The sequence below is a fragment of the Mirounga angustirostris genome, unplaced genomic scaffold (assembly GCF_029215605.1).
Source record: "Mirounga angustirostris isolate CCGP_5_RB_7025 unplaced genomic scaffold, mMirAng1.0.hap1 SCAF_1, whole genome shotgun sequence".
NCBI classification, from domain to species: domain Eukaryota; kingdom Metazoa; phylum Chordata; class Mammalia; order Carnivora; family Phocidae; genus Mirounga; species Mirounga angustirostris.
This window is the reverse complement of record NW_026991709.1, coordinates 85,764,338-85,787,337: the sequence shown is the minus strand read 5'-3', so window position 1 is coordinate 85,787,337 and position 23,000 is coordinate 85,764,338. Positions and strand designations below refer to the sequence as shown.

The window sequence follows — 23,000 nt, the reverse complement described above, 5'->3', positions numbered from 1 at the left end:
TGTCCTAGTTACTTTCAAATCAATTCTTGTTCCCAACCTGACCAAATCTCCATTTCTTGGCAAGTGATATTTCTTCATTAATTCTAATACAACCTTACAAATTATAGAATAACTGTGTTCACGAGAACTCAATCAGAATTATCAATTAACTAGAAGTTGTTTGGGTTGTTTTGTTCTGTTTCTATTTCTCTTTCTGAGAAGAAAAAGACAAATGACAGGAAAATGAACGAGTATTAGAAACTGAATTTTTTAAAAATAAAATTCCAGGAGAGTTCCTGGATTAGTAGTGATTCCAGTAACTCTTCTGTTTCAAGTAAGACACACTTGTGGCTAGTGGGTTCCTGATCTCATGGCAGACACCTTTAATGTCAGCTCTTCCTGAGCTCAAAATGTTAGCTCCATGAGGGCCCAAATCTGTGTCTGTTTTATTCATTACTGTATCTCTAGCTCCTAGAACAGTGCCTAGCATAGATGCCCAGTAAATAGTGCTGAAACGATTGAATAAGCTGGACACTACCCCCAAAATTATTCTGTATATGATATTGAGGGCAACTACTTCCAACCCATTGGGGTAGGCTTGAAAGATGAGAACATTTGGCTCTCCTTGTCTAGATCTTCCATGTATAGCTACAGCCTCTCCACATTGTGACTTAAAGTTCAAAATGATGGTTGTCGGGGCACCTGGGTGGCTCAGTCATTAAGTGTCTGCCTTCGGCTCAGGTTATGATCCCAGGGTCCTGGGATCGAGCCCCGCATCGGGCTCCCTGCTCGACAGGAAGCCTGCTTCTCCCTCTCCCACTCCCCCTGCTTATGTTCCCTCTCTCGCTGTGTCTCTCTCTGTCAAATAAATAAATAAAATCTTTAAAAAAAAAAAAAGGAAAAACGAAAAACAAAATGATGGTTGTGAGGATCTGCAAGGTTCGTAATCATTCTATTCAACAAACACTTAGTGAGCCTCTCCTAAGTGCAGAGTTCAACTACATTCACGTATTCCACCACAGTGGTTCGGTGCCACCCCCTGGTGGGCATTTTGGAAATCTGTAGCGTGTTTCTTGGTTGTCCCCATGATTGGAGTGAACAGCCAGATGTGGCCAATGTCCTGTAGTCTGCAGGACAGTCCCACACAACAAAGAATTGCCCTGAGTGCCATGGAACTTTCCATGTCCCACTAGACATTCATGTAGATGAAAAGCCTGTTTATAATGATCTGAGCTAAAACCTAACTTCATTTTACATATAAACACACAGTATCTGTGTTTGAGTATATCTGCATTTTTTTCAATATCCACTGAATTTTCCAAAAATGCATCTACTCTATAAATTAAGAGAAATATGTACTTGCTTTGTTCAGAACATCATCAAACATTCTTCACCTCTTAGGGGTGCCTGGGTGGCTCAGTGGATGGAGCTTCTGACTCTTGATTTCAGCTCAGGTCATGATCTCAGGGTCATGATCTCAGGGCCTTGATCTCAGGGTCCTGATACTGAGCCCTGCATCAGGGTCTGCACTCAGTGGGGAGTCTGCTCAAGATTCTCTCTCTCCCTCTCCCTCTGCCCCTCCCCCAGTTCTCTCTCTCTATCTCAAATAAATAAATAAATCTTTTTTAAAAAAAATAGTTCTTCACAGTCTAGAAAATCACATCACCATCAGCAAAGCTGTTTGAGTTGGTATTTGAGTTACCAATACAATATAATCCCCCAATTGGCCTATGTCTGCAGCTGCAACGTCCACAGTGGTTGTCCATATAGATGTCACTCTCTGTGGCCTTCATTGTACTATGATGTAACCATGCTCAGTATTTACATGGAGAATCACATATTTAATGGTAACTTACTTAACTTTAATTTTCCTGTATAATAAAGTTTGGGCATTATGTTATTTTTTAAATGTATTGGCAGGTTATGTCCTCTATGAATCTCATTTCAGAATAGGAAAGTTATCTGCTATGAAGGAGGCATTGGGTCTGAAGGGACTGAACATTACGGTTGTCCTTGTTAAGAAGGTGGACAATTAGGTGGCAGAAATTATTTTTTAAGCTTGATTCAGCATACTCTTTTCCACAGTTTTTGGTACAGTGTGCCAGCATCTTTCTTGGGCCACATGGAACATGTCTACTCAAGTGGATTTATACCCTATGTCAATTGGCTCATTTGGGGAAATAAGTCCGTTTCAATGTGCTATATGAAGAGAAACCCACCTAATTCCTGCACTGCAAACACGCAGCCTTCTCTGAGTTTCTAAGTTCACACACCGGACATAAGAATAGCTAAGCTGTGCTTTTCTTCCCCACCCCTCCTCATCCCTACCACCCTGCGCTATCCTTGTTGTGTGGACCTCCCTGGTCTTCCAGGTCCTGCCACACAGTAGGCTCAAAATAAAAGGTTTGAATGAATAAATGGCCTCTTGAAGGTATTTGTGCTGGAGGTAACACATTGAAAAAGAAGAAGCAGAGAGATGACGTAGTAGGGAGGCTGCCTATATTTTCATCAGATACGCAGACTGGCGCCAATTTATTTTAACCAAAAAACCATGGCTTTTGTGCATCAAATATTGTGAGTATTTGAAACATTTTATGAAATTTCCACCATGCCTCTTTCTTTGCAGAGATGAAGAGTAAGATTTTTTTGCCTCATCTCCTTCAGCTTCCCTCCTCCCTCCTGAAAATTCTGTTGCCACCTCTTTACCTGCCCACCTTCTCCTTCCTTTCCCTCCCAGAGGAAAAGGGTTCTCCTCCTTTCCAAGAAACCTTCTCAGCCTGCACTTTCGCTCGCCTCCCTCTCTATCCCCTGCAAGATCTTGATCTGTCTCCACTTTTATAACTTCCATCTTCCATTCTCCTTACAAAAATGTCCAGGTCTACCCTCTCTTCTCACTTTGCACCAGGCACTATGCTAAATGCTGTGTGTGTGTGTGTGTGTGTGTAAAACCTTCATTCATTGTTTCCTTTGATTTTCCAAGCACCCTGTAAGGCAGCTAATATTATTCCTATGTTACAGTGAGGAATGAGGGGGCGGGGACTGAGTCCCCAAGTCCCCCAAGTCCCACAGCTCATCAGTTAGTGAGTAGAAGGGTCAGAGTTCTGACAGCCCACCTGTTTCTGCCCACCAGAGAATTTTAGTCTTTGGCCTCCACTCCCCCTTTTTCTGTCTCTTTAACCCCTCATGTTCTGACTTCCCTTCCCCAGTCATAGAAAGTTGCTTTCTTTAGTCATTTAAGGTTAATGATCAAACCTATCTAGCACATCTTACTTGTAATAGGAAATTTTAATCACTTGTTTCACATCATTTTGTTTTGAATTCACTAATTAATTCCACCAGTGGTTCTCCATCCTGTCTACATCTGGATCACCCATAAAGATTTTTTTAATTCACACATTTATTCTGTAACGGTATTATGTAACCATGGCTCACCACTTTACAATAAGGAGTCTTCCTCCTGTCCCTGTCATGCAGCCGCCCAGACCTCTCCCCAGAGGCAACAAATGTTACCAGTTTCCTGTGTACCCAGGAGCCTTTACAAAATACAGACTGCTTTAGGAAACTCAGACTTAATAGGTCAGTATTTTGAAAAGTGAAGGTAATTCTGTTTTACTGGCAAGTTTGACAATTCCTAAACTTTTTTCTAAAATTTCTGCCGCCTTCCAAGTCACCAAGATCACAAAGTAAATGTTTTCTGCCATTTGGAAAATGAAACCTGACCATATCTCTCCATGGTTGAGAACACCTCAATGGCTCCCCGTGCCAAATCTGCCGTAGAATTGAAAGGCTGTTCTATGAAAAAAACATCTCATGGTCAAATCTGCTTGGGAAATGCCCTATTACTAGTCCAGCATTAGGAAATGCAAAACACACATTAGCATATTGTTCCAATTAGCTTCGTTTAAATGTAATAATGCTTGTGAAGCCTTTAACCCAATGTCTGGGTCATGGCATGGGCTAAAAGAGTGTTAATTCTTGTTCTTATTAACCATTCTATCTGTATCCTATAACACATTCTTCTTTCTGGGACTTCTCTCACTTGTAAATACTTAACATATCATTTGTAGCTATTTGTTTAATTCCTACTTTCCTCGTTGGCCTGCAAGCCCCATGAGCATGGGACAGTATGTCTTGTTCTCCCCGTGTCCCCCCCTGCCTATCACAGGATGATGCACAGAGCTCAGGAAAAATGGGTACCAACTGGACAGTATTAATACTGCCTTTTAAGTCAGTGTTCCCCCAAAGTAGCTCATCATAAAACCCTTTTACTATGCAAAAGTCATTATCATCACACAAAACAAGTATCCTTTAAAATGTATTTTGGAGGGGTGCCTGGTTGGCTCAGTCAGTTGAGCATCTGACCCTTGATTTCAGCTCAGGTCATGATCTCAGGGTCATGAGATCAAGCCCCGCGTCAGGCTCCATAGCTGAGCATGGAACCTGCTTGGGATTCTCTCTCTCTCTCTCTGTTTCTCCCCCTCTGCCCCTCCCCCACCAGCTCATGCATGCTCTCGCTCTCTCTCTAAAAATTAATAAATAAAATATTTTTTTAATAAATAAATAAAATATATTTCAGAAAACACTCAGTCTGTAGGTTAAAATTCAAGAGCCTTACATGGCCCAGAGACTGCTTTGCTTTGGTCCCATGTCACTCCGTGTCCATGCCTTCCTGTTTTTTGTTCTTGCTGTTCCCTCTCTGCCCCTATCCTTTGTCTGACCCGCTTGTGTTCATCCCCCAAGACTTTACCCTACTATGGCCCTCACAAATCAGATTGAAATCATCTGCCCTCTTATCTTGAATTGCCCTTTAGACTGTCAGCTCCTCAAAGACAAGGACTTGATCTTACACATCCCTGTCCTCAGCCCCTAGCACAAGGCCTGCTATGTAATCCACAACTTACAAATGGTTAGTGAATAAACAACTAATTTTTTTTCACAATTAAAATTTCACCCCAGGGATGGCATTACATAAAATTACCAACTGAATTATGGTTGTGGATCTCAAATCTGTGATAACACAGCAGACCAAAGGATGCAATGAATCAAAAGTGAATAGAATGAGCCTGAGCTAACCCTCATGTTGTACGTCATTGAGTCTCCCTGTGGAGGGGCGGGGGATGAAGTAGTCATCCTCCCCAGCACAGATACTATTATGATTAATGAGGCTGGTCTCACAAGAGCTAGTGACTGTAACTCAGGTTAGGTGAAAATAGAGTCATTCAAGAGCTAAGAACGTCAGAACCATGACTCTGGATTTATCCCAAGAGAGCCTCTTGTATCCCAGGCTTGTGAATAGGAGCATGTGAACAGGATGTGAATGCGAGGATGGCTCAGATAAACTTAACTTGACACAATAAGGATGATCTGAACTCTTTTGCAACTGACTGGCTCAAGTGTCAAAGACTTTTTTCTTTAGTGGCATGGTTTTTGGATAAATGGCTGTTAAATTGGTTAATTTAATGATTGCGTCACCCACCCTGACTTCACTCCTGCATATCAGATTCACACATCCAGTTTCCCAATGCACCCACCAACTTGTCTATTCCACACAAATAATTGTGGGATTGAATTCTAAGTCTTTGTCAGACACTAGGGATCCAAAGACAAACCCTGCAGAATTCCTGCTGGCAAAATGCTCACGGCCTAACTGGGGAGAAAGATAGGTACGCAAACAAGGACACAATGCTGTGTGAAGGTGTGTAATTAAAGATTGAAACGAGGTACTAAGAGAGCAAGGAAGAGGAACGACTAGTGCTTGGAGGTCAGGGCAAGGGAGGGTTTTCGAGAGGACAATTCTGAACTGAATCTAAGAGTCTGCTTGGCAGACCAGGTGGGCAGTTTGGGCTGAGGGAGTTGGACAGCTCCAAGGGGCCAGCCCTCCAACTCAGCCCGCACAAAATCCATCAAGTCTTCTTCCCCAGCATAGACCAGACCAGATGTGGTCTCAACAATCAAGAATCAATAACACTCCATGAATCATTTATGGAGCACCTCTGTGTAGAAGGCGCTGTTCCAGACCCTCTAATATAACAGTGAGCGTAGGAGGGGAGGTCCCTGCCTTCCAGGAGCTTTCATTCTAGTGAGGAAACAGATAGGAAACAAGGACCCAAATGAAAGAATTCCAAATATGTGATGAGGAAAGAGAAATGGGGATGATGATGTAGAAAGAGACGGGTAGAAGGGCAGGCCACATTGAATGGGAACATGGCAGGTCAGCTGGGGCCCGAGGCAGAGAGAAGCCAAGGAGACCAGGGAGCCGAGCATGGCAGGCAGGGGCACAGCCAGGGGAAAGGCTCCAGGGTGGGAGGAAGTTGGGTCAGCAGAAGGAACAAGAATAAACCTGGCGACTATGGCCGGGACACCCAAGTGGGGGAAGCAGGATCTCAGAGTTGGAAGAGGCAAGCCTACTGGCTCCTGGCCATGCAAATAGTCAAGCAAAGCAACACTCTGGGGCATCCCCTCTGTGGCCGATATCCAGGAGTCAAGCTCGTCACAGAGGGATTTTGTCCATGTGAGGTGCGGCCCTGACCAACATGCCAGAAAGGCAGACAGAAGGGGCTTGCAAAAGTTGAGCAGGACACCAGGGCCCAGCCATTAGACCAGTTCTCAGGGCAGCACTAGAGTATGAGGACTAGGGAGGAGAAGGTGAGGCAGCTTACTGTGTTCTGAAACTCAGGCCACCCAAGCCCCAGGACTCACTCCCAGGGTCATCAAGCCCTAGGTCCGAACCTGAGTCCTGGAGGCACACAAAGGCTAGACCATCCGACCCTCATAAAAGCTAGATCCAGGCAGACCACTGGATCCCGGGGCTAGCAGAAGGAGCCCCACCAGATAGGGGCAGGCATTGGAGAAAGGGGGATGGTTACTCCCGGGTCTCATCAGTGGAGGCTCAAGAACTGACACGAGAAGAGGGATGTACCTGAGAGGCTGGGAACCATCTCCGCCTGTGAGCTCAATCTGAATTAATGGCAGCAACATCCCCCTCCATCGGTCACCCAAGCTGGAAGGCTGAGTCATCTCCTCTACCTCACCCCCCATCCGTGAGTCACTACAGCCTGCTGCTAACTCCTCTGAACAATCTCTTGAATCTGTGCCCTGCTCCCACTCCCACTGGACCTGCTTTCGTTGAGTCTTCTTTCTCTCTCACGGGGCAGAGAGGAAAAGGCAGAGGTAGAGTCAGACAGCCTGAGTCTGAGCGCTGGCCTCTCTGGTTACTGGGGCATAGTGTGCGGTTAGTTGCTTAACCTCTCTGTACCTTCCTTTCCTCACCTGTGGAATGAGACCAGTTACAAGCTTCATGGGGTTGTTATAAGGATTAGTGGAAGAACTGTGTAAAAAACAAAACAAAAACAAAAACAAAAAAACAACTCTATTAATATAGGTATTTGTAGTCAGGGCAAACTTACATTTCCTTAGGTCTCAAGATAGTGTTGCAAAGAAAAGAAAACAAATCCAACCTCAAAAGTTTTAAATGGTAAGTGCAAGCTTCTGGGGCACCTGGCTGGCATGTGACTCCTGATCTCAGGGCCGTGAGTTCAAGCCCCACATTGGGTGTAGAGCTTCCTTTTATTTTATTTTATTTATTTATTTTTTTTTTTTTGTAGAGCTTCCTTTTAAAAAATGCAAGCTTTGGGGCACTTGGGTGGCTCAGTCGTTAAGCGTCTGCCTTTGGCTCAGGTCATGATCCGAGGGTCCTGGGACCGAGCCCCGCATCAGGCTCCCTGCTTAGCAGGGAATCTGCTATTCCCTCTCCCACTCCCCCTGCTTGTGTTCCCTCTCTTGCTGTGTCTGTCAAATAAATAAATAAAATCTTTCAAAATAATTTAATTAATTAAAAAGGCAAGCTTTTATTGAAGTCTCTTAATATTTGTTGTTTCAGCTAGCCAACTTCTATTCTCCCTTCTGCCGGTGCCCCAATTTTCTTATGGCACCACACCTCCTTCACTCTCAGTTCTTGTCCTATGTCTCTGTCTCCCCTGACACAGGTGACTCAGGCTTGGCCAATCAGAACATCACACTCTTGGGGCGCCTGGGTGGCTCTGTTGAGCATCTGCCTTCAGCTCAGGTCACGATTCCAAGGTCCTGGGATCAAGTCCCACGTCACTGGGCTCCCTACTCAGCGGGAAGCCTGCTTCTCTCTCTGCCCCTCTCCCCCTTGTGCATGCTTTCTCTCATGTGTGCTCTCTCTCTCCCTCTCTCTCTCTCTCTCTCTGATAAGTAAGTAAATAAAATCTTTAAAAAAAATAAATAACATCACACTCTTTGGTCAGTTGTGTGACTAGGGGTGGGCTTGTGACTAAGTTAGAGCCAATTAGACAAAAGGAACGTTTTCTGGGATTAGTGCCCATCATTTCCACCACAGCGATGAGTACTTGGTCCAGACTGTCCAGCTCACATGTACCATCCCTCTGGTCGCAGGGATGAATTCAAAGATGAATGCAAAGCCTAACCTGAGCAAATGAGTGTTTTCTCTGAGAATAATGTCAGGGCAATGGAAGAGAAACGTTCTATATTCACTCAGGGTTGCTAAGCTGGAGAATATGGGCCCTGGGCTATTGTCACCCATCTTACCTGCCTGTAAAACAGACAAGGCAAAGCGATAGAGGAACGTTGCCTGGATGATAGGGTTTGAACCCCCAGATCCAGCTGTGCCTGAAGCTATCCACTCCTGGCTACATTTCCCCGGATATGAGTAAATAGATTCACTTTTTTTTTTTTAAAGATTTTATTTATTTATTTGAGACAGAATGAGAGAGAGAGCACATGAGAGGGGGGAGGGTCAGAGGGAGAAGCAGGCTCCCTGCCGAGCAGGGAGCCCGATGCGGGACTCGATCCCGGGACTCCAGGATCATGACCTGAGCCGAAGGCAGTCGCTTAACCAACTGAGCCACCCAGGCACCCCAATAGATTCACTTTTTGCTGATGCTAGGGAGTTGAGTTTCTGCCGATCTCTAAGCCACTTAGAAAGCCATTTAAAGTAAGCATTCCTATTTTCTGCTTTCCTTTACGGAAGACCTGACCCATTCACAAACTGGTAAAGATGATGAAGAGAGCATGTCAGCTTAACCCACTTTAAATGCCTAATGATCCACAAAGGAGCAAATAAGCTTCTAGAAAAACAAATTTGCTCTTTGTGCCAATTATTAATCATAAACTGAAGCCCATAACTATCTACCAATATTGGCAAAGTTAAATTATCATACATCCGTGATTTGGGCAATAAGGAAGCAGGCCCCCCTGTAAGGACATATTACACCATGATTATTTCCAGAGCACACAATTAGGTGCCCAGCTTTGCAGCCACAGGGGCAAAGACAATCAGCAACTTCATGGATCACCCTATCTCATTCATCCAAGCTGAGAAATCTAGGCCCTATTTCTCCACCAAGTTAAAAACAAAGTGGGGGGGAGCTGCAAAGGAAACCCCACAAGTCGTAATCCTGGCCTGGATGGCAAGCTCCAAATGCGAAGATATACTTACTGCAAACTGTGTTTTGTAGCAGGGCCTGTCAATCTTACTAACACTTTATTAATAAACTAAATGAATTTCCATTTCTCTTCCTCAGGAAGAGAACTACAGAAGCTGGATTTCCAAACCTGGTATGCGCCCGGCTATGCTTCCATTTCGGGTGAGGTAACTGAGATGCTTCGGGTAAGGGGTCAGGGGTAGCACAACAGCACAAACTGCCTGAGAAATTTGAAGGAAAACCATATTCTCGCGTCCTGACACTCGGTACTGGGTCTCTTTCCTTTTCCTTCATTTAATGTTTTCTGTCTTCTAAGAAGCCGAGGATTTGTTGAGCCCCTTGCCTTGACATGGATTCTGTTATTACAAGAAACGTTTTGAAAACCCAATAATGGAAGCTCCTCTTTTGCTTCTTCACCTGCGTGATCTCTCTACAGGCATTCCGGGGCGCCTCGGCAGAGAGCAAGAGGCATAGGGTTTTTGTTTTTTTATTTTTATTCTTATGTTAATCCCCATACATTACATCATTAGTTTTAGATGAAGTGTTCCATGATTCATTGTTTGTGCATAACACCCAGTGCTCCATGCAGAATGTGCCCTCCTCAATACCCACCACCAGGCAAACCCATCCTCCCACCCCCCTCCCCTCTAGAACCCTCAGTTTGTTTTTCAGAGTCCATCGTCTCTCATGGTTTGTCTACCCCTCTGATTTCCCCCGCTTCATTCTTCCCCTCCCGCTACCTTCTTCTTCTTCTTTTTTACAACAGGAATGGCATGAGGAAGGACTCAGTGTTCAGTCTCTGACATCCAATTATGTGATTTGGGATGGACACAGTAGATTTGGAAAGCCAGGCTTTGTGAGGACAAAAGGATTTGCTAAATGCCTTTATGTTCCTTTTCAACAAAAATGAAGCAGGTCAGGTGAACTCAGAAGCTTAATTTCTTGAAAACCATAGGAGGATGTGGCTGATTTTCCCCTACAACACAAGACTGGCAGTGTGAGGTGAGAGGAGCAGAGGAAGTGAAAATCCCGCAGGCCACCCGAAGCCTGGGCCCCGGGGGAGGGCTCTGTAACTTCTTACCCACCTGAACGGGAGCACTCAGGGGTGAGGGCACAATCCGAGGGCTTTCCCGTCCTGGTGCCATTAGCATTCTGGGCTGAATTTCACCTCACTGAAGTATGAATCCAGGAAGTCAGAAGAATCCAAAACAGATCATCCACCCACAATCTCACTCTTCAGCTCCAAACTCCAAATTTGGAAAACGGACGGAATTCGTTCCCACTTTGTTTACATCCTGTGTGTCTGTTCCGGGCTGATTTTGCTGCAGCTGTGACCCAACTCGGCGCTATTATATTCTGAAGATATAAACTTGGTCCTTCTCCAGGGCCACATCTGTGACATTGAAAATGAGGTCAGAAGGTCACTGAGTTGTTTCTCAGCATCAAAAGTGTGTCAAGCCTGGACCAAACTAGCCCCGAGGTCTACCCACCCCCCCCTCCAGCAGGAGAGACCCCAAGGGCATCAAGCAGCCTGAATACCCCCAGCTCCCTCCAGGCATGAGCTCACCTCTCTATGCACAAAAAAACACCAGTAACATCAATCCTTTAGGATGGGGAGAAGCGGGGGCTCATAATAATAGGATCATAGGATCAGGAAAATGGGTCACATCAACTTAAAATAAATGGTAGGGCCAGTGTCATTCCTTCAAAAAATGTTTGGTGAGCAAATATTTGTCATGTACCAGATGCCAGGATAAAAGATGTACAAGGCCAGGCTACTAACTAAGCACTCCAACTCATCGCCAGGCAGAGCCGCCAAAGGCCTGCCCAGGCTGTGCCCTGCACACCTCCAGGAGGCGCCATTCACACCAGCTACCATGCGAATGGTGCCCCTGGGAGTTTACATTACCAGAGGCATTCATCTTCCTGCTGAGGACAAAGCTATAAAAAAATAATCACGTATGACAAGCGTAGAAATAAAGGTATGTGCGAGGGCTCGTGGGAACCTGCTCAAGTAATGAAATGGCTCAATCCATCCTGCTCGACATCCACCACGCGCCCCAAGTTAAGGAACAGCAGACCCAGGGTTGGGATGGGCAAAGACCTCCCTGCATGGTACATTCCTGTGCATCTAGGAAGAGCTTTTAGAAAGCAATTCAGACCAGAGGAAAGGAAGATTTTGTACCTTCTAGATCCACTCCCAAAGCACAGATCCTGGGCAGTAGTGATGTGTGGGGCTGACTTTAGATGCTCCATAGCCCACAGAGCAGGTGACTCAAGAATCCGAAACACTGATTCCTCCTTTTGCCTTTTCTTCCCAGGATTCTGCCACTGATCGGCTGGTGTTAAAGAGTAAAACCAACAGGTGGTTAAATGTTTTTTTAAATTTAATCCCTTTGGTGATTTCTCCCCATTTTCTAGAAGGGAAACCTGAGTGCCAAGTTCATCAGAGCCTTTTGAGTCTCTCTACTGCTGGGGCCGTGGGGAGTAGGCTGAGGACATCAGATAATGTCAGATGCCTTAGCTGACTCAGGGGACACACAAAAGAATCCCACTTCAACCACCCACGGGGGCAACGTAGCTAAAACAAGCACCCTCTGAGACAAGGTAATATTTAGAGTCACAAGTCACAAGTGAGAATATTTTCTTTCCTGATTTATATTATAATTCTTTGCTTTACACATCAAAGTAAATAGATTACACAGAAAAACAAAGAAGCAAAGTAACCCTAACGGAAATCAGGCAAGAGATGAAAACCTGCTCCAAAAAAGACTAGTTTTATGTGTTTGTTAAATAATAATTAAATCATAATCTTAAATATTACAAGATCAAAATAATAATAGCTACCATTTCTCAAGCCCTCATCATCACATAAGGAAATTGAGACTCAGAGAAGGGAGGTCACTTACTACTTACAGTAGTAAGTATTGTGACTAACATCCAAATCCAGGTTTTCCTGACCCCAGAGCTTGTTTTCCTCATCACTATGAATAATCAATATTGACAAAATAAAATTAAAACTTGTGATGAATAAATATTGATGAAATAAAACAAGAGTGCGCCATAAATCTATTATCCTTAACATTTCAGATTGCCCCATTTCCTAAAGTGTGTAGACTCTTTGCCTTTTTTTCTTTTTCATCATTCTGCTTGGGGAACGCTGTTGGTGATTAGGGTTGTGGAGAGACACGAGGGGCCCCTGCAAAGATGCCCCTGGCACCTGCTACAGTGTTTTTTCTCACCTACTTCCTAGGGAACCTCCATGGTCTACAGCTATACCCAGGAAAGGAGGGGACATGTCTTCTTTCCAGAATAGTCTTATTATGTCTTTCAACATTCCTACATCCTGAGCGCAGGAAGCTTCAAAAGCCTGGACTACAACTAACTAGAAAGACCATCAGGGCAAGAGTAAAGGGGGAGAGACAATGAGTGTGCACGGCTCTAGAAAGTGAGCACCTGGATCACATGAAGGATCAAACCTGAGGATAGCAGACTTGCATTTCCAAAGCCACCCACTTCCTGTGACCGCCTAAACTTCTTTGCACCTTGGTTCTTTTTAAGAGCTAGAGCTTGGGCGCCTGGGTGGCTCAGTCGGTTAAGCGACTGCCTTTGGCTCAGGTCATGATCCTGGAGTCACAGGATCGAGTCCCGCATCAGGCTCCCTGCTCAGCAAGGAACCTGCTTCTCCCTCTGACCCTCCCCCCTCTCATGTACTCGCTCTCTCTCATTCTCTCTCTCTCAAATAAATAAATAAAATCTTTAAAAAAAAAAAAAAGAGCTAGAGCTTGTGCTAAAACCCTCATGTCCTGGTTTCCTCACAATCAGAGAGAAGATTGGGGAAAATTTATTTCAACAGGGTCACGGGCGCTTGGTTTGGCACCTTACATGTACTATTTCATTTAACCCTTACAACCCTATAGGAGATAGATGTGTTTATTCCTCACATGAGGACACGGAGGCCCAGTGAGGTTTCATAGCTGCCCCAAATCACACAGGTAGCAAGTGGGGCTTATAACTCACACTCTCTTTTTTTTTTTTTTTTAAGATTTTATTTATTTATTTGAGAGAGAGAATGAGATAGAGAGAGCATGAGAGGGAAGAGGGTCAGAGGGAGAAGCAGACTCCCTGCCGAGCAGGGAGCCTGATGCGGGACTCGATCCCGGGACTCCAGGATCATGACCTGAGCTGAAGGCAGTCGCTTAACCAACTGAGCCACCCAGGCGCCCAAAATATTATTCTTAAAAATATTTTTTTTAAAGATTTTATTTATTTATTTGACAGAGAGAGACACAGCGAGAGAGGGAACACAAGCAGGGGAAGTGGGAGAAGGAGAAGCAGGCTTCCCGCGGAGCAGGGAGCCCGATGCAGGGCTCGATCCCAGGACCCTGGGATCATGACCTGAGCCAAAGGCAGACGCTTAACGACTGAGCCACCCAGGCGCCCAACTCACACTCTCTTATTAAAGTCTTTGAAATTCGTGCTTGAAGGCACTTAGAGCTGAACTTTCACAATAGCAACCTAGAACAATAGGCTATATTTCTGAAATCATCTAACCCATCACTATCCAGTTGAACACAGTATGAGCCACCGTGATTCACTCTGTAAACCCCAACCCCTGAGTGCCCCCAAGCCAGGTCCCATGTAGCCCTGTTGGTAAAGAAAGTCAGAAGTACGAATATAGGGTTGTTTTTTTTTAATATATGACTTAATGACTTCAAAGTTAGTCATTTTATCACTATGTTCAGGGGCAATTTAATATTACATGTCAAGAATTTTTTAAGCATACTTCCATCTTTCAACAGGAAGAATATAGTAAATGTCTCCTATTAACATTACTATATGGATAGAAGAATGTGATGCTAATAAGTTGGGCAATTTACCTAAGATTATATAAGAATTCAGAGCAGACTTCAGGTTGGCACACTCTCTATTTCTTCTCTGGGTCTCTCTCTCTAAGTCATAGCATTTCTTTTATACTACTTGTATTTTTCAAACGAGGAATGAGGTCTGAATTTAAGGCAGAAGAGATTGATGTGTAATAGCCCAGTAATTGAGACTCTTATCAGCCCAACAAAAATCCAGGTAAAACTAGTGTATTTAATTCAAGATGCCATGCATATTAATAACAAAGTAATGCACAAATAATACCAAGAACAACAGACAGCGCTGTCTACAGAGACTAATTTTTCATGTTGATTTAAGAGGAGTCCTTAGCAAGTATGATACTCATCAGGAGCAATCTGGAGGTCTAGTCAGTCCTGAAATTGATTTATACCTCACCACATGTCTTAGATCTCTATTTTTCTAGGCAAAGGAAGAACTGCATTGTTCTTAGCTGATTGTAGCCATGGAATCCTAAGCCTTGAAACCTGGATGTAATGACCCTGAGAGAATCATCTTTCTCCAGGAAGCAGATATGCTGTGTGAGAGCTGGAATTGTCCTGCAGAATCAAGGAACCCATACAGTGAACCTCAGAGAAAATAAGGGAATGAGTAATAGGGGGAAATGAGGTGCCTCATAAAAATGCCTTGGAAATTCCTCCAGGAAAAATAAATGCAATTGTTTTCGTTCACATTTGGTTTGAAGATCAAGCTGTTCCTCTGCGGATATGCTACAAACAAAAATCTGCCTATGCGAAGCTTCCACATAGTGTCCTCATTTGCTCTCCTTCTGCCACAGGTTGGGCTTTCGGATATCCAAAGATAGCGATCTTGTCTCCTGCCCGAGACTTCTCCTTCTCCAAGTTAATCACCCTCTGTTCCTCAACTCCTCTCTATAGGATTGGTGCATGCATTCATCCAACGTGATTGAGTCCTATTATATACCTGGCCATATACACTAAGAACACAGAGATGAAGATGCTGCTGCCCCACCCATTCACTTCCTGCCTCAGGGCTTACTTCCAACAGGCAAAAAAATGCTGCAAAAAGTGTGCTGATTGGCAGTAAATTAAATTACAATTCCAGGTAAGTTGTGTTGAAACAATGTTTACCCTTTGCACACTTTTTTGACAACCTCCTATGCACAGAGCCTATGGTAGGCATTTCTAAGTCAGAGGATCCTTAGAAATAGAAGAGAGGAAAGCAGTTTTTGCCCTCAAGAACCAAAACCTTATCTTTAAGTCTATTGCTTGTGTTTTATGACGATAAAACTATTTTCATGGACATTAGTTATTTATATACACTATCCTCAAAGGAGCGGCGGCTGTGCATCTCTTTCCCTGGAAAGTCATAAACCTGGTCAGATCAAAGCAGTGAGTGTGTGTGCCTGCATATGTTCACATAGTGACAAGCATCATCTTTGTTTCCTTCTGTTACGGGGCTATTAGCTTTCAATACATCTCTAGTGCCAGAAAATCATTCGTTCATTCATTCATTCAATGAATACTTGAGTGCCTGTCCATGGCAGGTTTAGGTCTGGAAAAACCATGGTAAATACAAAAGAGCCAAATCCCTGCCCTTGTGGAGCTTATCAAAAGCTGTAATTCCATTTTTGTCGGAGAAAAAAGGATTTGCAAGATTCCAACCAGCTCAAGCATTATTTAAAAACAAACAAATAACTCTTCATAAGATTGATCCCCTGGAAAGACAAAAATGTTCACGTGTAGAAACTACCAGTCATTATATTGCAGAATCAGCCCATCGACGCTGTTAAAACAACTTGGAAAGACATGCAGAAATGTTCCAGCAACTTATTGGTTAGAAACTGCAGTTAACTCTCTCCTGCTTTCTTCTCTATCCTTCACTTTACCTTTATGTAAGGAGAGGGGAGACACATTCCTCCAGGAAATCATTTCAAAGAATCCCCTTCATTTGGCTCATTTCCAAGTAAACATTAGTTTCCAGATGAACTAATTAGTCTGATGGGAATTTAAATGTTTTCAAAACACTGATTAAAGGGGACTCGCCAGTTTAGGGGATTGAGCGGACCATGTTCTGCTCTCAGCTTCTAGGTAATAATTAACTGGAGGCCTTCCCCAAGCAATGGACACCCTCTGATGTCCTCCATTAAATGATCTCCTGATAGCAGTGAGTAGGAAAGTTTCCTTCCTGAGTCCTCCCTTGATGGCACTTACTCAAATCTTACTGAGAGTCACTTGCCCAGGCTCAAGGACAGAGAAGCTCATGTACCACCTGGAGATAACATCTAAAAAGGAGAACTGATTACAACCTCTTCCCCAATAACTTAAACTGCTTTTGGCAGTTTTCGAAAAGGTTGTCTATGACCACAAAACTCCACTCTGTCAACACCCACCTACATTACTCATGAAAGTAAGGACAGGCCAAATCTACTGAGAAAAAGGTATGTAATTCAATAAAGAAAATGAATAAAACTTAAACAAATGCTTCACAAAACAGGAAATCCAAATTGCCAATGAAAAGGTACTAAATTTCATTAGTCATCATGGAAATGCAAATTCCAACCACAATGATATACACTATACTGACACTGGAATTGCTACAAAAAGAAGGAAAGGAAAAGAAAGGGAAAAGGGTAAAGAAATACCAAATGTTGATAAAGATGCAGAACCCATGGAACTCTATTCATACGTTGCTAGTGAGATTGTAAATTGGTACAATCACTGTGGGAAACAACTTGGTAGTATCTAGTAAAGTTGAAGATCTACCTACCCAGGGATGTAGCAATTATGTTCCTGGGTATATATCCTAGAAAAAGTATGTACATATAGACCAGAATACATATGAAATGTACATATACATGAAAATGTACATAGGAAGGAATCTATTTTCAGTAGAATGCATTATATATACGTATAGAATATTCATGCAGGAATATCACTGAGCAACAAAATTAATGAATTTCAACTACATTCAATAATATGGGTGACTTACAACAAAATGTTGAGCGAAAAGCAAGACACAGAAGAATATATACAGTATGATTTATACACCGTTTTAAAACAGGCAAAAACTGCACAATATTGTTTAAGGGATACCATTTCTCACCTGGGAAGTGCTTTCTTTGAGTAGAAATAAGAACTTTAGAGATGATTTTTATCTAATAGATTATCTATACATAACAGAAAAGCAGAAGAAAAGAGAGTTTAGCGGAATAAAAAAAAGAATTAATTCCATGTCTTTGAAGCCTAAATATTCTAGTGTTAATTTCACTGTGAAGTCTGTGATATAAATCCCTGCATTCTCTAAATCTCCATCACTCCTCAGTAAGGGAAAATAGTGGGGGAAGAACACTTGCAAGTGAAGCATTCAGAGCATATAAAACCTCATTCAAAAAAAAAAAAAAGACTTCAATCAAATCTTCTATGAAAACAAACAAGCAGGAACTCCTGGCTGGCTCAATTGGAAGAGCATGAAACTCTTAATGTCACAGGGTCTGAGTTCAAGCCCCATACTGGGTGTAGAGATTACTTAAAAAAAAATAAATAAATAAAAGAAAGAAAAGAAAAGAAAAAGCAAGCAGACTGACTTCAGAAAAAAGAAAACCATGCAGGAGAAAAAAAAATTGCAAAACAAAAACTCACTACTGAAAGTTTTACTGCTTATTTATATCAAGGACTCCAATAAAGATCACTCCACTCACTCATTCACTCACTCATTCATTCATTCAACAAACTTTATTGAGTCTCAACTCTGTTAGGCATTGTGGGAATAAAACCTGGTTGCTATCCTGAAAGGGCTTATAACTGAGTAAAAAAGAACATTTGTATGCACTTCTCTAGTTGGCTCCCAATTATTGAGACTTAACCAAGTGCCAAACACTATATGCTAAATCATAATTATCTCATTTAATCCTCATAAACCATCCTTTCAGGAGGCTGGCAGATATAGAAACAGACTCAGAGAGATTAAGCAATTTACCTCAGGGAAAACATCCAGTAGCCTAGAGCTTAGCCTTGCCTGACCCCACAGCCCATGCTTTTTACACATGGTATGGTGCCTCTCCATTTACAGAACACAAGAGAGGATAAGTTAAATGCTATACATACAAACCAGTTACTGAACTATGTTTGCTTCCTTAGGGATGGAATTTCTTACTACACCATGTATTACTTAAGCAATTTTTTAAAAAGATTTTATTTATTTATTTGACAGAAAGAGCAAGAGAGCATAAGCAGGGGGAGGGGTAGAGGGAGAGGGAGAAGCAGAATTCCTGCTGAGCAGGGAGCCCAATGCAGGGCTCTATCCCAGGACCCAGAGATCATGACCCAAGCTGAAGGCAGATGCCCAACTGACTGAGCCACCCAGGCACCCCTTGAGTAATTTTTAATGAGAAAAAAAGCATAATACTATGGAATGTAGGGCAAACTTCAGTTTAGATTATCTTAACCTGAGATTATAACTTTCCAAAATCTTAATTTAGGAACATTTAGAATGGAAAGAGAAATTCAACCAAAGCAACTCTTGAATTCTCAAGTTTCTGTAAAAATTTGGGGTCTTAAATTGCCCAACTTGACATACTTCAAATTTTCTTTCTGATTCCTGAGCAGGGTTTTGTGTTCCTGTTTCCGTTCTTCAATTTCTAATTTCACAGCTAACATGTGATTAAAGACAAATAATTAGGTCCCTCTTGTACTTTATTAACACCACCTGGAAAAGTACCTCTCGTATCCTGAGTAAAGGAAGAAGAGGACACTGTAGGCAAGCAATCGAGGGGCAGTCCTCCTCTTGTGTCTGGGAGCTGCCTACGGACTCCTGTGACCAGGAGCAGCAGATGGTGTGGGAGGACTCCTCGCTGAGGAACGGTCTCTGTGTGCCTGCCATCTCACTCCCTTCAGAAAGAGGGGACTTGTTATAAGCTGACACCTGGAATCTTGACTCATGCCCAGGTTTCTCTCCCCACAGTTATGTTCTGGTTGGAGCAACCTGACCTTGACGGTCAGTTTCTAGATGCACACTAACCAACGTATGAACATTTTCACAAACAACTTACCCAAAATGAAAGTGTACTTTGAACTCTCCCCCTCTTACCAAGGGAATTTGGACTGTATTTCTCACATATTTTGCAATAATTAAGAAGAGAGAGTGAAAGAAATTAAATAGACATACCCTGGGGAATAAGAAGGTGGAAGAGGCAAGGTTTCCCATCTTTTGCCATAACTAAGCACTTAGAAGATTGAGCAAAACTCACATGGGAATTGAGATGGGCAGAGATGGAGGAGAAGGTGTTTCCTGTGGACTTTGGAAGATACAGTATGGCAGGCAGAAGGGGGCAGGCGGGACATTACAAGAGGAAAGCGAGTGCAAGACCTGTTGGAGAAACTTGGAGAGGACCAGTTTGGCTGTCACCTAGCACAGGGAGGAGGATAAAAGGAGATAAAACTAAAAGTTAGAACAGAGTAGAAGCCCTAACCGTAGATAATAGTGAAAACCAGGCTAAGGCATTCAAAAAACTCAGAAGGTAATTTCTTTAAATGTACAATCCAGCAGCTTGTTGTGTATTCATACAGTTGGGTATTTATCATTACAGTCAATTTTAGAACATTTCGTTGCCCTAAAAAGAAGCCCCACACCCCTAACCATAACCCCCTCAATACCCCCTCTCCCTGCAACCCTAGATAATCACTAATATACTTTCTATCTCTATAGATGTGCCTCTTTGGGACAGTTCATAAATGGAATTAAACAACATATGGTCATTTGGAACTGGCTTCTTTCACTTACCATGTTTTCAAAGTTCATCCATGTTGTGGCATGTATCAGTACGTCATTTCTCTTTTTTTGCTAACATTCCATTGTGTGGATATATCACATTTTATTTACCCATTCATCAGTTGATGGACATGTGGATTGTTTCCACATGTTGGCTATTAAAAATAATGCTGCTCTGGGGATCGAGCCCTGAATCAGGCTCCTTGCTCAGCAGGGAAGCCTGCTTCTCCCTCTCCCACTCCCCCTGCTTGTGTTCGTTCCCTCTCTCGCTGTATCTCTGTCAAATAAATGAATAAAAAATCTTTAAAAAAAATATAATGCTGCTCTGAACATTTGGGTACAAGTTTTTGTGTGGATGCTGGTCTTCAATTCTCTTGGGTATAAATACCTAGGAGTGGAATTGCTGGGTTATGGTTCCATGTTTAAATTGTTGAGGAACTGCCAAATCATTTTCTAAAGCAATTGCACAATTTTATAATCCCACCAGCAATGTATGGGGTTCCAATTTCTCCATATTATCACCAACACCTGTCATTATCTTATTTTATTATCGCCATCCTAGTGGGTTAAAGTGATATTTCATTGTGATTTTGATTTTCATTTCCCTGATGTTGAGCACCTTTTCATGTGCTTATTGGCCATGGTCTATGTTCTTAGAGGAAATGCCTCTTCCTTTGCCTATTTTAAATTGAGTTATCTTTTTATTAAGTTGTAATAGCTCTTTATATATCCAGATGCAAGTCTCTCTTTTTTTAAAAGATTTTATTTATTTATTTGACAGAGAGAGACACAGAGAGCAAGGGAACACAAGCAGGCGGAGTGGGAGAGGGAGAAGCAGACTTCTCGCGGAGCAGGGAGCCCGATGAGGGGCTCGATCCCAGGACCCTGGAATCATGACCTGAGCTGAAGGCAGACGCTTAATAACTGAGCCACCCAGGCGCCCCCAGGTGCAAGTCTCTTATCAGGTGTATATTTGCAAAATGTTTCTTCCAGTCTTTGAGACATGGGAGTTTTTTATTTTAATGATGCCCAGTTTATCCATTTTTTCTTTTATTCCTTGTGCTTTTGGTGTCCTATCTAAGAAATCATTGTCTAGGTGCCTGGGTGGCTCAGTCGGTTAAGCGTCAGACTCTTGATTTTGGCTCAAGGTCATGATCTCTGGGTTGTGAGATCCAGCTCCACGTAGGGCTCTGCTTAAGATTCTCTCTCTTCCTCTCTCCCTCTCCCCCTATTCCTCCCTACCCCTCTTAAAAAAAAAAAAAGAAATCATTGTCTAATCCAAGGTCACAAAGTTTATACATAGGTTTTCCTCCAAGAATTTTATAGCTTTAGCTCCTACATTTAAGTCTTTGATCTATTTTGAGTTAACTTTTGTGCATGGTGAGGAGAGGCAGAAGATCTTTTTTTATCTTTAATCTTTTAAATGCACCAAGTTGGGTTTTAGAAAGATTCACTTGTCAGGAATATGTAGGATGGATTAGTTAGCTAAAAGACTAAAGGTGGGGAGGTTACTGTACAAGTCCAAACACAGGGTAATAGAGACAGCAGTTGAGGAAATTAAACTCCTGGAGGTAGGGGCGTAGGCATCAATTTTTTTAAAACTCACAGGTGATTCTAATGTGCAGAAAACCCTTAGAGGAAGACGTGGGAAAAGACATTGCAGAATAATGAATGAAAGGCAAAGGCAAAAGGGTCCTTCTAAGGTGCCATGTCTAAGCAGGATTGGTCCCGAGGTTGCTCTAGTGTAGACTGACTACTCCAGGAAAAAGAAGAGGTACAGCAGGACCTCTTACAGAAGGGCTGGAAATGCCCAGTGAGCATAGGTTGCTAAAATTTTTTTTAAAGTAGCTCAGAATGTAATCAAGTTGAGTCCTTGTTTTAAATTACCTATAAAAAAATAAAAATAAATTACCTTTAAAACACATTTTTCTCTTTTGTAATAGGTAAAAAACTCATGTTTTGGACACCATTCTTATTTCATAAACTTAGGTAGTTATCTCTGCACATGCCCTTCAGTTGTATTTTTTATACCAAATGATTCTTAACTTGGGGGACCTGGTCATGGAAATTCACCTGATGAGACAACTAAGTTTAATGTGGAAGTTCAATTTCAAAGGAAAGAACCATCTTTTGGGAAATGCTTTCTCCACTCAGGAGCAGGAGACTAATTAGAAGAAAACACCTTAGGAGATTGAACTGACGCGTTAACATGTTGGGTTAATTAGCATTTCCACCCTGAGGAAACTCAAAGACGGTTCAGCTGAGCTTTGTGAACTAGGTTACCCAAACCCTGCATAGACTTTAATCCTAGGAAGTCTAATTGAAAGGTTGCTCAGAACACGGAACATCCTCAACCCTTGCCTCTCATTAAAACTTCTCATTGGATTGATTTCTTTTCGTTTTAATGCTCATTCCCCAGCCCTTATCCCGGAGTTCCTTGTTGAGGCCTTTCTGTGGTAGGTTTGGAGTATCTGCATTTTTAGAAAGTTCAACAGGTGATTCCTATGCCAACCAGGATTTAGAATCAGAAAACGGAGCTGGAATGAGGAAATCTGGTTCTCACCCAGGTCTGCCATAACCAGCTACTTTAAGCTTGAACAATTCCCTGAAATCTGAGCCTAGGTTCCTCATTAAGAAAAAAAAGATAATAATGACCATAATGACCTCCCGATGACTCATGTGAGAAAAACCTGACATTCCAGTTTTCATAAAAGTTCTCCAAAATGTATTACATAAACACTGAGTCATTGTTATTATTAAATCCAATGGTCACCTTATTTTACTGAACAGTTTACCAGCATTAGACTCATGTGGCCTCTCCCTTCTTGAAACAGTTGTACTCTGGTGGCTTCTGTGACATGACACTCCCCTCACTCTCTCTTACCTCAGGGACCACTCCTCTTCTGTGTTCTTTTCTGGTTT

General features: G+C 42.6%; 1 long non-coding RNA gene across 1 annotated transcript in view; it reads right to left on the bottom strand.

Annotated features, from left to right (window-relative positions):
• Positions 1-9,575: 9,575 nt before the first annotated feature.
• The window catches only part of LOC123863608 (uncharacterized), a 44,202-nt gene continuing 30,777 nt past the window's right edge, over positions 9,576-23,000 (bottom strand). The window contains exons 2-3 of the long non-coding RNA XR_006795593.3: positions 11,632-11,785; positions 9,576-10,839 (exon numbers count right to left, since the gene is read on the bottom strand). This is a non-coding gene — a long non-coding RNA (uncharacterized LOC123863608). The remainder of the gene's footprint in view (positions 10,840-11,631; positions 11,786-23,000) is intronic.